Consider the following 17,845-nt stretch of genomic DNA (forward strand, 5'->3'; position numbering starts at 1 on the left):
CAAAATTGGTTACATCCGCCGGCCCTCCCGTATTTTCTGCCTTTTCCTGGCTGCCATTGTTAGTCTGGGCTGGCGTCTCCCATGATGCCGGAGGAACACCCCCAGGCTTTCACGCAGGTGTGGTAGGCTTTCTTGGCTTCTTCCATAATGAGCGGCATCAGGAGTCAAGGTTCTGCCCAGCTCCCTTACAGCGCAGCTCTTTACCGTAACTGTGACGCCGGCCAGCTGCTATTGGTATGCGAGGGCCCCTGCCTTCCGCCTGGATCTGCTGCTTCCCCATCCCACAGCTGAGGTTGCGAAGGCTTAAGGGTTTTTTCTTTTCTTTTCTATTTCTGAGGGCTCTCTGATTCAGGGAGACCCTATCTTTACACCCCATTCTAAACATTGTTTCAGACCCAGTGCATTATCCCAGGCATGAGAAGTGCCGGATGGGCTTGCTCTGTAAGCTCTGAGGTTTCAGGGGGCAGGGGGACTTCCCTGAGATGTCCATTCCCTGTTCCAGGTGGAGGCTCATGGAAGCAGACGTGAAAGCAAACTGAATTACTACACAGCTTCTGAGAATGAAGAAAGACGCTAAGGGAAGTGGTCAGACAGGGTAATTTAAAAAGGTATAAAATGTTCTAACTAAGAAAATCAAACAGTATGTTCTAAATGGCATTCTTAGGATATGTTTCTTACATCTTCCTCAAATTTCTTCCTTCTTAGAAGAGATCTGTTTTTGCAACTGCAATGTGAAGAGCTTCATGTAGTCATTCCTCAGCAAAACAGCATGAATGGTGAAAATTTTTTAAGAAGCCAGTCAATTAAATTTCCTGTAAATTGTTCATACAGCAAAGGAAGGAACATTTATTCAGGAAAATTCATTAAACTCAGTAAGAACAGTGAAAGAGCCTAAGCCAGGAGGCACGGCAGCTCCTTCCCTCCACTCTGAGCGGGTGTGGCCAAGAAGAAGGTTTTTCCTGTCCTTTCAGCTCCCAGTCAGGGGACCGGTTATGTCACGGGGAGTGTCAGGCAGCCAGTGACACTCCCTACCGACTCTGGGCTGCAGAGGCCGAGTGGCAGGAGATAACTTCGCAGAAGGTGGTGCTCCCTTCCTTCTCTCATTCCCACTCGTAGGTGTGGAAATGCTACCACAGGGACGGCAGAATGACCATAACGGGGCCACAGCTGTCCTTGCCTCAGCTCGCTGGAAGGGCAGAGAGGTTCCGTGATGGGAAAGGCAAGCCAAGAAGGCTAGAGCAACTGTCCTTACCCAGTGGCAGTAGCACTGTCTCAAAGATTCTTCCCAGGGAAAAAGAAGTTCATAATGACAGAGAGCACTGAAAGCTCTACTGAAAAGGAACTGACTTTATTTGAAACAGAGTATGGGGAAGTTCAAGCCTAAGGGTGTTCTTGGACACAATGGAGATTTTAGTGGCAAGCATTAAGAGAAGACCCTTAACTGCTTGATAGCGGAACTATGAATGAAAAACAATGCATTTCCTTCTGAGGTGAGGAAAGCTGTGGATACAGCAGGTTTTGTGTGAGAGCATACTTAGAATCCAGTTTCCAGCATGCTGAGCTTGAGCTATCTTTAAGACATCCAAGTGAGTGTGTTAAATGGGTATGCATCTGACATTTGAAGGGAAGCGTAGCTGAGACATGTATTAGGAGTCATGGATGTGTAGGTTGTAGTTAATGCGATAGGGACTGGTGACACATTAAAAAAGAGTCTAGATATAGAAGGAAGACCAAAGATTACGTCTGTGGAATATGCTAACATCCAGAGTTGTATAAAAAGAGTGAGAACCAGTAAAGCAGAATGATATAAGAGGAAAAGCAAAGGCGCAATATTCTCCAATCCAAGTGAAGGGAGTGTTTCCGGGAGGAGAGAGTGGTAAAGTGATGCTGGTTCAGTAGAGAGTGGGGAATGAAAAATTAGAGTTAGTAAGTAAAGGCCATTGGTAAGCTTTATTTCATGAATGTCAGCTGCATTAGATTTGAAATGTCAGAAACATCTCTGATGTTTCAATATCTTTCCAACTATCACCACTTTCCTGTCATCGTTCATCGCCTCCACTGGAAATAACATTCTAGATGCCGAGTCCATCGAAATTAACCGGACTCAGACCCTCTTTTTCAGGAGCTTACAGTTGAGAATAAGGAACGGTCACACTTACATTTCAATAAAATGGCGTGAGAATAACAATCACATTAATGAATACTATAATGTCTTCTCTCAACATGACTTTTTCTGCTCTTGCTGCCGTCGCTACTGCAACCCTGCTTACTGCTACCGAGGCAGGGGAAGTTAGAGTAGGACCAAAGGCCCTAAGGTCTACCTTTCCCCTTCTCTGTCCTGGCTGGGATATTGTTGATGTGACCCTCTCTGACCGCTTTCCCTGATTCCTCCACACCATTTCCTATAATTAAGAGGAACACAAAAATGTGCAGTCAAAAATGAGGAACAAGGAGGAGTCACATCAGCGGTCACCTCATCAGTGTCAGAAGACAAGGACCATCCTACCCCCCTTCCTTGCCCCCATTTAATAAAATCCTTCCACCCTGACCCCATCAGGGCCTCTGGTTCTTTGAGGTCATCGGTCTGACCTCTCCAGTGCTTGTTATCAGTTTAATGAACTCACTGTGCTTTGATACATTTTTCTCTCATGCTCTTGAATCCATTCTTGAGATGTGACAGAAACCTGGCCCCAGTATGAGGCTCAGGGCCCCTTGGGGTCCCTGGTGCCACCCTGCATCACTACTGCCACCATCTAACCTGTTGGAACACATCCTCTGTGCCAGTGATATGTAAAATCTCAAGTAACCTTCCACCTCCCTGCGGTGACATTTTATAGAGTCAAAGTGAAACAGAGACAGGTTGAGTAACTCATTTGTTTACCGTTGGTATTTAGCTAGGAGTGGAGAGCAGGGGGGAACTAGTCATTGATTTTTAAAAAATGGGAGCAGGAGCACGGTTGCTTCTCCAGGAAGCTGCCGCTTTAGGATCCTGGGAATTACAGCTTTGTGCTCAGCCAAAGGGATTAATGCTCTTCCTTTCCCTCCTCTCATACCAGACTGACAGGTGGGGGCAGGGGAAGGCAAACAGAGGTGCAATAGCAGGGAAAATAGTGCAAAGACAGGTGTTTGACCAAGAGGCCTGTCAATCTAGCCTGGGGATAAAGGCAATTTGTTGGATGGTAAACCCATTCGAAACCCAAGAAGGCTTGGGAAGTTGACTGGTCCTTTTGAAAAACACCAGGCCTCTCCAAGCCCACCCTAAAATAATTCAAAGGGAGAAGAAGCAGCTGTCTCGCACCCACCTGGTAATGCACTTGTCCCATTGGTTCACGCTCTCTCTTGCCCAGGAGCACACGCCCATGCGGGTCTAGCAGCTACTGGAGCCCAAGCAGGAGGTGTGAGCTCCGAAGATCTAGGCTTTAATATGAGGCAGAAACTCTGGACACTGGCTTTTGCTCTGGCCTAGCTGAGGACAAGGTTGGGCTTTTCAATGGCGCGAAGGAGGAGTAGGGACATTGGAAACCCAGGGGTAACTTCTCGTTCCACACAAATAAAACATTCTCTACCACCATCTATGTTTGGATCCTTCAGATGCTTTGCTTCTGATCTCATGGAAGGGCCTAATTCCCACCTAAAATCCCTTGAGATCATATAGCTAGGAAATGTGAAGCTTCTATGCAAAACCACGCAGGTTAAAGTCCAAGTTTCTCTACTGCACCACAACCATCACCTGGCATTCCTAACTGTCAAAATTGACTCATATCTACTAATGTATTCACTCCCTTTAAGTTACTTCCCTCTTCTTGCTTAGCATTCTAATTTTTAGTGGGATTATTCTTCTAATTAGTCATTTGTATGTGAATCTGTGTGCCAGGCCTACTTCTGCGGAAACTAACTTACTACTTTTCATATTGATAAAGACGTGACAGTGACTTCTCTATGTCTTTGCTTGATTACTGTTTAAAATCATTGTAACTACTGATAAAGTACCAAGGGACATTAATACCCTGAGGTGCACTTTGAACTATAAGTTAAAATCACATTTATTCAGAACTTTCTACGTGCTCAAGTGTAATTCTCTAAAAACTCCTTGTTGAATAGTTCGGAAAGTGAAACCCAGATGAGACTATCTCAGCCTATCAACGTGGTGGTTCTGTTACTGCAAAGAGGACCTGGTCCTTAGCGGGTCTGCCTAGGGCTGTACAGTAGAGTGTGGGTTCTTGACTTTGTGCAGGAACATTTTCACAATACAAGGTTAGGTGATTTGGAGAGTATGTTTATTAAAGTTGGGGACAGTGAAACACGGAAAGGCTTAGGATGGAAGAAGCAAGAGGAGAGTCTAGGCAGGGCTGCTTTGTCTCTCTGCAAATGTTATAGGAAAAAATAAGTCTTGGTGGGCAGGGGCGGTGCTTTAGCTCACTGGGAAGTCAGAGGAAAGGGGGCCTTGTACACAAATACATTAAGTTAGGCTAAAATGAGCTGCAGCTGCCCATTGCTCCCCTGGTTACAAGCCTCCTGGGGTCCTTAGAGTTTAGAAGATGCATTCCTGTGGAAGAGGAAGAAGGGAAAGATTCAGTTGCGCCCTCCAGAGGGAGCGTGCATGCTGGGACCTTCATTTGGAAGGTCTTTTAGAGGCCGGAAGTTTATGGGAGATCTTAGGGGAGGAAACAATAGAATATTCATGAGCTTTATGCTGATATACCAAAATGAGCTTCATTTTTTTAACTTCATCTGTCCTTGGATGTGGTTGGTAAATGGCACTAACTGGATTTCTGCTATCTATCTTCCTCCATGGGTGATTTAAGCTATTTACACTCTGTTTGGGGTGAAGTGTAAACCATTCATTCTTAAATGTCTTTGTTTACAAAAGATAAAAAGTTTAAATTTACTAGAGAGCTGTAAAGTGCTTGGCTGTTTAACTATCTGTCTCAGTTTCCCTGTTCTGCTTGTCCTTGCTTTCTAGGCTGTCTTAGTTCTAAGAACTCAATATGTTCTCAACTCCGATTTCCCAAAGGCTCCTTCTTGAAAATTTTGAAAATGAAGGCCAGATGAGACTTTCTCAACCTATCAATGTGGTTCTAATAAGATGTTACTCAACAGCAAAGCAACACTGAACTTGGGAGAAGCGGCGTCACATTATAATAACTTAAAGAACAGTGTAGGAGAAAAGGTGCCCGCATTAGCCTGACAAGCTCAGGGGAGGCTTGTGGAACAGCCTTAGAAACTCTGAGACCTAAAGTAACTGCAAAGGATGGTGTGAAGTTAAAACTGAATAAGTAAAAGCAGTTCATGGCAGGCAGTCACGTCCTAGGACAGTCATTTTTCCTAACAAAGGTCGATCTTTTTCTCTTTTTTATTCTCTTTTTGCATTTATGATAACATACCTTTGGAGTGTCAAGGTAACTTCCCTTTTTCCCAAACTTCTTGGGGACAAGCAGAGACCATGAATCTCCTCACTGTTATTGTTATCGTGTTAATTGTTGACTGTTAACTATCCCCTACCCACCTATGGAAAAGAAGCATGTTTCTATCATTTTACCTTTTATCCAATCCTAGAAGTTTCCCTACTATAAGAGGCTGAATACTTTTCTCAGACATTTCTGAAGGTTTAGAATGATTAAAAAGATGAATTAACTTTAAGGAAAGGGGGGAAAGATTGTATGCTTTATATGTCCTTCCCACAGTCAAAGGAAAAGCATGCTAAAACGTAAAGAGTAAACTTTATTCACACCCTTCCCTTGTGAGCTCAGGCTGCCATAACATAAAACCATAAACGGGGTGTCTCAGAGAACAGAAATTTATTTCTCGTGATTGTGGAGCATCTAGGATCAATATTCTGGTTTATTCCATTCCCGGTGAGGGCTGTCTATCTGGCCTGCGCTTGCAGCTTGCCGCCCTCCTTCCTGGCTTCACTCGGGAGAGAGAGATCTCTGATGCCTCTTCCTGTAAGGACACTGACCCCCACCATGAGGGTCCCGTCCTCGTGAACGCATCTCACCCTGATTATCTTTCAAGTCCCCCCTCTCTACATCACAGTGAGGGCTTCAGCACAGGCCTTTCAGGACCATGAACATTTAGTCCGTAACACACCCCTGTTACCTAGACTTTCTCATATTTATATCTTTTTCCTCTGAGAGAGACCTACTTCAAAATTCCTCAGTGTAAATTTTCATTTTAATTTATGAAACTTACATTTTATTAATGTTGCCTGATGTGGTATTAGAATCTATACCCTCCAAACCAATTTCTAAAGGCCTTGTGGTCCCTTCTTTCCTACTGTACTTGGGATCTCTCGCTCAGCTTGCTCTGGAAATCCCCTTAATCTAATAATGTAGCGAGGCCCAATTTCTGTGTTTCTATGCGCCTTTCTTTCTTTTGTTAAAATTCAACTTGTTTTTCATTGTTGGATATTTAGATTTTTCTATATGTTATTTTAAACATCACAATACATCTTATATTTAAAAAAAAAAGAAATGGTTTGTGAAGCAATGCAGTAAAGGGACCCCCGTGGTGTGGGGTGGGAGGGGAGCAGAGGGGAGGGGGATTAAGCTGGTCGCCTGGCGTCCTATGGATTTAATCACTTGCTGATGGATACACTTCATAAAATTAATCTCTGGCATTAGTTCTTACTGAATAAACTCAGGCTATCTAACTACCTCCCACATGGTTTCTACCTAGTTTTTCAACCTGCTTCATTATGAACTCTAACAACAGCGCTGTGTATTTCCTACTTGCTACTGTAACCACAGCCCTTAACACATGCTCACGCGTAGAAGGTGCAGATCACATATTAAATCTACCTATTCACTTGTAAAATAGTTGACCAATTTTGCTACTAAATGTGTACATTCCTAAAGAGCATCAACTATGGATTGTGTCTGCATTGTGTTATGTCAACATTTTTTTGCTGTTAATTAATTAACTCATGGCACATTTTTTAAGTGCCAGCTGGAATTCCAGATGCCTATTAGTTTACACTTGAAACCTATATAATTTTATTAACCAATATTGCTGTAATAATTTTTCCTTAATTTTTAATTCAGTTTTTTAATTGTTATTAAATTACCGTTGCCCCAATTTCTCCTCATTCTCTCCCCAGCCATGCTCACTCTCTGCTCCTCCACAGCATGTCTTTTACTTCCAATAACCCTTAATAAAGACCCATTTCACCGACCACGTCAGCCTTACCTGCACTAACCTTTCAACCGTGGTACCTCTACTCCTGTGAACTATTCCTGAGCCCAGTGTCTTCTAGTTTTGATAATCATGTCACTCTCCTCCTGACTGACTCCCTGTCCTCCTACTTCACTGGTCCTCAGGGCTCCTTCCTCAGTGACTCCAATCCAGTGACACTGTAATCCCCATGCCCTGATCCCACCTGGTGGCGTCTCCATTCTCTGCACTACTATTGCCCCAAACCCCGTTTCCACATAGTCCTCTTCCCTCTAGCCCAGGTGACTTTGTGCCAGTTTTTTATCCCTTGAGCACAGCCCCTGAACCTCATTCAATAATCACAATGCTTGAATGACTGAAGAATTTATCAAGAGTCTTTTTTATTTGTACACAAAACGTTCTGGTTGAACAATCAAAGTTCACATATGATATATGATACTCCTTAGTTGAAAGCCTTTAAGGATGCATTACACAAAACCAAAAAGCACTCAGGAAATGGTAACAGAACGTTGCCATTTTCAAGGATGCAATAATGCAAAAGGCACCAGGCTGGCAGGGGCTTTGCTTCTGTCACAATTTGCACATCATCAGCTTGAAAGGGAATTCCAGTGCTTACTGAGACTATATTCCAGAGACCAAAGGGGAAACCGTACCGTTCAAGAATACCTATTACCTTTATACATTTTCTATTACAAGAGTGTTTTCTGGAGACATGGGGCATTCGACCTCAAACTCAACGTATGCTTGAAGTTCTTGGGGTACAGAGATACCAGACCAGCACGATCGTGCGGCTTTGAAGGTCCAAGCGTTAGACTGCTAATCTCCGGATTATCTGTTTTCTCTGGATGTTGAGGGTTAGAGGGCGTTCCTGCAGATGGAAGCCAACGGTTGCTCTTATGTCCAACATGAAGAAATTCCTTTCTTTGTCTCAGGGCTCCTTGAACTCATCAGTTTTGAGAATCTAGCATAAGTCATTGTTTGGGACATGGAGATTTGCAGAAGGAGGATTTTTTTTTTCCTCTCAGGTTCTTGGTTGGCTTTGGAGGGGGTTTCATTTTTATTCTAGTCATGACCCTATTGCTTAACGAGTATGAAAAGTCTCAAGGGAACCTAGTTTGGAGATAAACATTTCTTGGCAGTTAAATAGAGAAAAGGAAAGTTTAATTGACCTACTAGACCTAAAATTACATATTTTTCATATTTCTTTATTGAACTGATACTTTTAAAACTCATTAATGGTGTAATCAAATCTGACCTTGTTCCCAACCTCGATTAAAATGGCCCTTTTCACCTGCTCATAAATCTTGTTCCAACAGCCGGTCCTTCTTAGGCCTCTATGGACACCAGGTTTTGAAACCTAAAATTTTATGAACCATTTTTTTTTAAAGTACACAGAGGAAACCGTGGAAATGACAGGGAAGAACAGGGTGATGGTTCAAAGAGAAAAAGTTATTTTATTTCTATTTTCTAGATTTTCTTGCTATTGTTTCCTGAATTGATGCAGGCTTTAATTTGTTCAAGTCTGTGTTATGCTTTCCCAGAACAAAATATGTCTAAATTTTCACTATGCTTGGGAATCATCGTTCCAGGAACATTTTTCCATTCAAGGGTTAGCAACATTTCGTCACTATTGCAGAGGTGAGAAAATTACCCTTGAAAAATAAAGGCAATTTGTAGTTTCCAGCCAAGAACTGTATATTGGTTTCAGATATCCACACAGCTAAACTATAAAAACTTGTAGCCCTCTGTATTGATTTTTACCTCCCTCAATGAAAATGAATTTCTTATGAGAGAGTGTTTAGGGGCGATAAATGATAATGGAAAACTACAATCAAACAATAGCATGCACACACACACACAGAAATTTCTCTGAGATTTTACATAGCATTATATATCTTAAAGTAAAAGGCTTTAACAACAATAGTTTAAAATATGAAGTAGTTATTTTAAATGAGTAATATTCGATTTTTATAATAATGTTCATGTATTTCAGTCATTTGTTTTTTCAACCAGAAAAAATCAACAAAGCCCTTTCACAGAAATCTTGAATTCTTGAAATGTTGATTGATTTATTTTTAAGTGTATTATTTCTAAATGTCAATCATAAAGGTTCTCATGTGAGGAGGAGGTGTTTTAGGATTGTTCAGATTTGGTGATTCTTGTTTAGATTCCGGTACATTTTTGTGGCCATTGAGAATTATTGCTTTTTCAAATCAACCAGCACATCCTGCTTTGTGATTTCAGTCCAGGCCTTAGGGATTTCGCCCCTACCTCTAAATGTTTTCTCATATTTTTCTTCTAGGTTTGAACGGAAGTGACAGACAAACCATTTCCAGTATGGCTGGGTGGATGTGTCTGGGGTGATGCTCCACGTGGCATATTCCCCTCCTGCCTTTCGATAGTTCTTGTATGGGAATTCGCGACCGTCACTCAAAATAAAGGAACAATCACTTGCTACTGAACTAGTACAGTAATCAATGGAAAAATGGTCTGTATTAACCCATCGGTATCCATTGACAGCCTCAGGACGATGGAAAGGAACACTGTGGTCTCCATCATGTGAAGGGATTGTGTTTGTACAAATGGCTTTACAGAAGGGACACTGTTTCCAGCACCCACAGAGGTGTTCAGAGAGCATTTTCTGGATTTCAGGAACCATTTCTTCTATGGGCAGAGTCCAATACTCCTCTTCTACAGTGCTCATTGCAGGATCCAAAGCGTCACTCATGGCTTCTTTGAGAAATTCAGTATCTTTTATCTCCTGATGTTCAATGCTTATCAAGTCTTTTCGTGGAAAGATCAAGTTACTCCCCACGTGATCACAGAAGGAATCCAACCACCCAGATGCGGTGCTGCTCTTACCTTTAACTCTTGCTGTGGACTCATGAATAGCAAAGAGGATGGTGTTCTTGATGTCCTGTATACTCATGTTTAAAAAAGTCTTTATTTTCTCCTTTCTTTGGTCTGAACAATACCTTTTAATATGATTTTGAATGAAATTCCTAAAAAATGCTTCTGGATCATGAATGTACTCCCAGTAATCCTCAAAACTTTCTTTTTCTGCCAGAGAGATAAGAACGTGTTTCTCCAGGTTAGCCCTGTTTCCGCTGAATGCTGGGCAGGAAGCTCGCATGTCCCCAGCAATTTTAAGGACCATTCCTCCCCTAGTGGCGGTGGAGACGGCAGGAGTGAGTTTGTGCCACAGGAAGTTAACAAATGTTGTGATAGAGGTTGCTCCTTGACAAGAGATCTTAAAACTCATGAAGAAATCATCTTTCTTGCTTTGCAGATAGTGTACAGGATCATTTGCTCTTTTGAATGCCTTGTGCATTTGTTCAAACTTTTTTGATGCTCTTTCGAATAAACACAAAGATAAGTCAATTTTATATTTATTTGTAAATGTGTATCTTTCCTCAGTGGGTGCAGATTTCACCCCCTCTTCTATTATTCTCAGGATTTCATGGAAATAAGTTGGATTGTAGTCTTCCCTTTGAATGTTCTTAATAGTTTCATTAAATCTTGAAACAATGTGGTCAGTGGTCCTATTTATGGACTCTTTATCAGAGACTCCTAAGTTCATTGGGAAAACGCCCCATTTTTTGTTCAATTTGACATGTTCATCATAATTGATTTGAAATACTTTTCCATAATTTTTCTTCAGTGTGTTCCCAATGTTTTTCTCCTTTTTAAAATGTTCCAAAAGGATGTTTTCAGAATCCACATGAATATTAGGCTCTTTGACTGAAGGGACTGTTGAGGACACATCGTAGACCCATTTTTGCCAAACTTGATTGAATTTCTCATACAGCGCTTCCTCACTCAGTTCTTTGCCCTTTACAGTTAAAGCCAGTTCTCGGCTTCTTTCCAGTAATTCCTCTTCATAACCTGATTTTTTATTATCCAGCTTTTCTTGATTCTTTTTGTAACTAATATGTCCCTCAGCTTTATTTTTGCTCTCTAAAATAAGTGTCTCTTTAAGGTTCATTAGCTTATTTTCAAAATTTGCTTTCCACTGAATCAGGATTTCACTCTCTGGGTCTTCATTAAAATATTTTTCAAGCTCTTCCTTGATGGCTTCATATTTTTCTGAAACTTCAGCCTCAAGTGTGCTTGTTGTGACTGTCTGGATTTTTCCATTCTTAATCTGGTTGATCAGCTGGTTCTGCAAGCCTAGCACATGACTCCTGAGATGCCAGGTCCAGGAGTTATACATGGTCTCTAATTTGCTCATGGCCATGACCTCTCGGGTGTTCCTGAAACTAAAAATAAAATTTTCACTCACCAGGGCTTTCCACAAATCTTGAACTCGGACTTTTACATCTGATATCTTCATGATGCTTCCCCTAGAGTCCTCCTTGGCAGTCTTAAGAATTCTCCTTTTCAGTTCCTGGATGTTGTGGCTGTAGCGAGGATTGGGAGGAGCCATTGGGGGGTTGCCATCCCAGAGGTGAGCAAAGTAGTCGACGTGAGTATTGATATCAAATTTAATGACGTCGCTGAAGCGAGTTACACCTGAGCACTGCTCTTGCTCTGCCGCCGTTGCTGCCATCTCATCCAGTCTCTGCTCTAAGCGCCTGCGTCCTTCCATAGTTTGGTCTTTAGCTGTGACTTCCCCCACGTTCTGATGGACAAAGAAGCAGCTCGGTGAGATTTTCACTTGTTTCATCCTCATAAAAGCTTGCACAACTATTTGTAGAATATCTTGCATTTCTGATGGGTTTTCCCCAAAAATGTTGATCAGAGTCAAATTTCCAAGTCCAATGACAAAGGTTGCCATCTCATTGTCACGATTCTTGGATTTGTTGCTGAGTTCTGGGGCCCGGAGTCCTTCGGTGTCCACAACAAGCACAAAGTCAAAGCCCAGTTCCTCTACGAAAGTCTCTTCTACTTTCAGGAGCTGCATGTAGGCGCCCGGGTGCACCTGCCAGCACTGACAGTGAACTGCAGCCCAAAAAGTGCGTTCAGCAGGGTGGACTTCCCCGAGCTCTGGAGGCCAAGGATGGAGAGAACGAAGATCTTTTTGTTCCCAAGTTTCTCAGAGACCTTGTCAAAAAGAGCTGCCACCCACTTGAGAGGCACATAGGAAGCGTCCCCATCCATCAGCTCAATGGGGACACCAGATATCAGCAGATCTGCAGCAATCTGGGGAAGAGAGAGAAAAAGTTCATTTTTGGTGGCAGAAGCTTCTTCTAGAGCTTCATAAATTTGGCCAGCTTCTCTGAGAAGTTGCTCAACCCCCAGGGTACAGTCACTAATCTCCTCGGAGATAACTTCTATCTCTCCTTGCCAGCGTAGTAGGTTGCTGCTCTTTGGTGCCTTTTGCTTTTCTGTTTGTATCTGTGACCACAGAGCATTTTTCTTTTCATTCAGTTTTTCCAAGTGTCCTGCGGTCAGGTTGTCCATAAACACACTGAGCCATTGCAAAAAGTAGAGTACGGTTTGAGTTTCTGAATGATTTTGGAGAATTTGAAGGACAGCTTGCATTAAGTCATTGAGAGGAAAGGCTCTGGTGAACTGTTCTTGCCGTATTCTTTGTTTTTCTTTCTCAACCTCACTCTTGTGCTGTTCAATGCTCCGATTCCCCTTTTCTGTCAGGTGATAGAGTTCTTTGTCCTTTTTACACCAAAGATGCCACAATTGTCCTTGAAGGGGTAGAAAGTTTTCCTTCACCTGAGATATCTTCATTTCTTTCAGTAGAACCATTAGCCACTGTGCCTTTTCTTTGGCTTCCTTGCATTCTCTCTGGTCTTCATCAATCAGGAATCCTTGCTTGCGAGCATATGCGGCACAGTCGTCTAAGCTGAGAGCAGTGTCTGAGAGCGCTACCAAACGTCTGATTGTAGTAATGAGCTCCTCTGTTAATTCTGCCTCATTTCGGTTCCTGATCCCAATTCGCACTTTTTGGTTAGAATTATTGACCACGGCTTTTTCTTTGTTGTCAAGTAAATAAATCAAAGGTCTTGGTGACTGACTCAGGTCACGCACAATTTTTCGGTTTTCTTTATTGTCATCAGAAGTTGACATGAGGACCACAATGAGAGAAGAGACCTCCTGCAGGAAGGCGAGTTGCTTCTCGTGTTCCTTTGCATCTCCATGAAGATTGGCAAAGGTCAAGCAGTTTCCAAATCTGTCCTCATCATCCCCTCCAGGACAGAACCAGCAGACTTCCACCACGCCCTTCATCAGGAGACAGTCTTTGGTGCTCCCTCTGCAATGCCGGTGAAAAAAGACATCATGCCTACGTTTGCTGAGAAGACAGTTCATGATCTGAGATTTGGAAGAAGAGAAGTTATTTCCGACTCTAATGAAAGACACAATGGGGGTAGGGACAGAACACATCTGCTTATTCTTATAATTGATCTTCTCCCCTTTTGGTGATGTCCTTGCTTCCTGCCAGCTTTTTCTAATCTGACTGAGAGACCAGAGAGAGAATTCAATTTGAGAATTGCAGGGATTAGGTATGAGAAGGGGGAGGGCAAACTGGCAGATGGAAAGTTTGGACAAAATATATTGTCTGGCAAAATCGTCTGCACAGTGAAGAACTGCCATCTGAATATCCATGGGGTGAATATGGGGTCGAGGATTAGTGGCCACAGGATTAGTGGGAGTATCACCGTCTTCAAACAAGTCTTCATACGGATCAAGGGCCTCATTTTCTTGATTCGATGCACTTGGAGAAACTTGATTTTGTGTGTTTCCATCCTCCCTGAAGACTATGTATCTCAGCTCATAATCCAGCACCAGTAACTTCTGCAGGAAATAGAAGGGAAGCTCCCTTTCAGAGCTGGGTTTGGTGTTGTACACAGAAGTCTTGTGGATCAAATGGAAGTTATCTCTGCTCAACCTTTTTCGATAGTATTGTTCTAGGCCTAGACGCTGGAGTAATTCCAGGAAAGCCCTGTCTTCGATGACTTCTCGTCGGCTATTTTCTCTATCATGTGGTTCATGGGATCGTTTCTTTCCATGGAAAACATTCTCCAAGTTCTCTCTTACCTCATCCATTCGCAACAAAGAAGTGGTGGCGTCATAAGTGCCATCAGTGAGCGATCTCAAGTCTTTCTCTAGGTTTTCCCAATCATGACTGGCTCCCCGTTTGGAGAGGACATGCGCAACTTCTTTGGACAAAGGTTGGCCCATGTGTTTTTCTAGTAATGCAAATCGTTCTGCTTTCTCCTCTGGCGAAAGAGCTGTCACTCCAGCAGTAGCTGTGAGACCTGTGAGCACCAGGAATGCCTGAGCCCGGTAGGTGCAAATAGTTTTGAGCTCCTCGTATTTCTCTTGGGCAGTTTGCATTTCATTCAGTAGGAAGTCTAATGCATCACACCCCAGGAGACAGTGAAAAGTGTTGTTTACCACATGGTATCCCGCACCAGCTGCAATAAAACGTAGCAAGAGCTGTGTGTCTGTCTGCCCTGTTTCTTGGAGGTGATTCAGGAAAGAGCCAAGAGACAAGCTGACCTCACAAGTGGCCTTCCTTTGCGCTCCCTCCAGAATTTCTGCAGGCTCAGATTTAGCATTCGCTTCCATGAGGTCATTCTTGGCTTCTTGCAAGATTTTGATGAATTCAGAAAATTGGGAGATGTTGATGTGCTCTTGCTCTGACCCTGACTGGAAGACCCACTGCATGATGGAATGAGCCTGAGGAAAGTTATCCGCTCTGTAGATGTGAGGATCCAAAAGGCTGCGCAACTGAGATTTAACCAATTTACCTTTATAAATGGAAGACATTCTGCAATAGTCAACAGTGTTTACCAGAAAATTCTGCAGACCATGATCTGTGAGGCATATGTTAACCCAAGTGTCATAACTTTTTGTTTTCTGGCTCAACATTTGCATGAAATCTATCAGTTTATGAAGCTGCCCTTCAGGATCTGATACCTGCCAGGACTTCACTTCCTCTAGGAAAACCGTAGCTTCCTTCCTAACACTCAGTAATTCTTCCCCACCCTGGATCTGGGCAGGGAGGCCAGTCAGAGCAGCGTAGCTGTCTTTCAGAAGGTTAGCTACCCGAAGAGGATCCTTAAAATCACCCCTGTGGCTGGAGAGGATGATGTCCCAAATGGGCACCAGCTGAAGTCCCCGGTCGATGACGCACCAGGTTTGATTACTGGCAACGAGGCCAGCTTTCCACTGGAAAAAGCCATTTGCTTCAGGTGGGCCACCTGTCTGGTCGACAGATAATTGGACTTCGGTGTGAAGATTTTGGGAGGTTGTGCTCTGAGTGGAGCTTTTTGCATGAGAGGTTGACGCCTCCACACCTCCAGCAACTTTCACCCCAAAGCCACTGTAGCTGCCCCTTATGTAACCATTCAGGGCCTCTGCCGACTGCTGCTTTACTTCTGCCAGCTGCTCACTTTGGAAACCCTGTGAGACGGCTTTCCACCAGTAGATTCCCCCCAGGTGCAGAGGGCCCTGGTTAGCATGGGAGCCAAACCTGTGGAGGAAAGCTTCAGCCCTGCGTCTCAGCATGGGGAGCCGGTCTGGTCCTTCAGGCTGGCTGAGAAGGTCTTCAATCCATTTCAGTTCCTGCAGGGCAGCGTTGGAGAAGTGGAGCTGATCAACGGGAAAGCGGCAGGAGGCGAGTGGCACATAGCTGAACTTGGTAGAGCAGAAATAAGAATGCTCAGAACGTGACTGCTCCATGTCTTTGGATTCTGAATGTTTGCTCTGGTCCATACCAGCTTCCAAGCTAAACCCCCATCCTCCGCCCTTGGCCGAGGCAATAACACTAAAGCCCAGTTTCTCTACTGTCTGGGTGAACATGGATTCTGCCCGAGAAGACGTAAATTCCCTTGTTTCCATCCGTGTGCCCTGCTCAGGGCCATGGAGTGAGAACTCCTTTGGGACACTGAGTAGTTCCTCTCTCTTCTCTACGAGCCCCCTTTGGTGGCTGGTCTTGAAAATTCCCTGCAGAGCCAGCCCTCCCGATGCCCATCTCACCAGATCTCTGTCTGGGAGGTTTTGCCTGGTAGACAGTGTCCCCTCCGTGTGGGTGATGTGCGCCTGGATGTTTTCCATGACTTCTCTTAGGGGTTTCTCAGGGTGTGGCCAATACTCTGTGGGGATCTCCATTGCCTGCCTCAGCTCTGCCTCTTTTGTCTTCACGGTCTCCTCCTGTCGTTGCCTCCCCTCTGACAGCAAGTCTCTCAGCTCCTGCAGTGCCTGTTCTGCCTTCTTCAGGTTCTTCTTGGTCATTGCCACCTGGGCCTCCTGTAACTCTGAAAGGCTACTTGCGTGCGACAGCTTCAACAGCTTCTCCAGGGCCCTTTTCTCCCAGGGATGTTGCGCCTGGGCTTTCAGCTTCTGGAGGTCTTTTTCTTCTAGGTGTTGTAAGGCCTGAGCACAGGTCACTCCCAGGTGTTCCTGCATCTTGGGCAGCCAATACTCAGCTGACAGTCCCGCTTCCTCCAGCATCCCTTGGAGATCTTGCATCCTTTTACCTCTGAGAGGCGGCTCATCAAGGGCAGGCATTGCACTGTCCATTTCTGTGGAAAGAAGAGGCACTCAGTTATCCTATGTCATGAACTTAGGGAAGTGTCAGCCACATGGCAAAAATGATAAGAGTACTGGAGGTATAAAAGCCTTTAAGGCTTTGTCATATTTTCACTTCATTTCTCCAACAGATATATTAATGTTTAAAGTTTTTGACATACGTGTGTTTGCACACAAATCATCTTTGTGGGTACTCTCCCCAAGGATTGCTTATTTAGTTGCCTGAGTGAGTTGCAACTTAATAGCCTGATTGTAGGCACTTCCAACTTTACAAAATCAGTTTCATGGGGCTTATCAAGCAGATGGTTGCAGTGAGAAAACAGGCAAGTTCTTGAGAGCTTGATATTTCCTTTAAAAACAAGAGCGAAAAACGCCAGTTATTATTATTCAGTTAGTTTCTATCCAACATGTGTTGAATGGATTCCTTCTTCTCTCTGTCCCTTCTTATGCCATCTTATAATATTTATTACTCTCCTGTCCTTTAAAGTGTAGTCTTGATGCCAGCATTATGGTGGCATACAATGTTTCTGCTTATTTGTCTCCATTTTATGACAAATAACTAAACACCTATCCACAAACAAACATGCCTCTGTGGAAACTGTGTGACCCAGGACGACATGCTAAACGATGTGAAAGGAGTCAGGTGCAGTTTGTTTCTGGTAACAGGCAGAAGACCTCTGCATGGGGTGTAGAACCAGGAGAGCCAGTGAATCAGACCCATCTATCTTGCCATGGTTGCAAAAAATCTTTAGCTTGCTGACTTGGGCGGATGCCCAAAGATGAGAGAGAAGTTGCTTTGGAAGTCCAGGCTTCCTGATCTTACATGGGCTGAAGTATCTGATGGTGGCAGTTCCTCCAGTGGGGAAAAAGGAAATTGGTTAGTGAGTGCCTGGTTACCCCACCTGTTTGGGGCAGGGCCAAAGAAACACACTGCTTTCCAGCAGCACCCAGGCTAATGTGGCCGGACATCCATGACCAGGGAAAGGGAAGAGATGGAAAAATTCAGAGAAGAGTATCAAAGGGCATTAAAAGGAGAAGGTTCCTGCTGTCTGTGCTCAGGACTTCAGCAGGACGACCTCCCATGTTCCTCGTGGAGAACATCACCTCAGCATCTCTGCACCGGGTCTGCAGGCACACCCAATGCCCTGGGTGCTAAGCCCACAACTCCCCCCACAATGTG

The 17,845-nt window shown here is 43.8% G+C and overlaps 1 pseudogene; it reads right to left on the minus strand.

Moving 5' to 3' along the window:
- Positions 1-9,370: 9,370 nt before the first annotated feature.
- LOC129076539 (interferon-induced very large GTPase 1-like) lies at positions 9,371-16,656 on the minus strand (annotated as a pseudogene).
- Between the last annotated feature and the right edge of the window lie 1,189 nt (positions 16,657-17,845).

Source organism: Pteronotus mesoamericanus, unplaced genomic scaffold (assembly GCF_021234165.1).
Source record: "Pteronotus mesoamericanus isolate MK-2021 breed Mesoamerican mustached bat unplaced genomic scaffold, CSHL_Meso_final contig_591, whole genome shotgun sequence".
In the NCBI taxonomy this organism is placed as follows: Eukaryota; Metazoa; Chordata; class Mammalia; order Chiroptera; family Mormoopidae; genus Pteronotus; species Pteronotus mesoamericanus.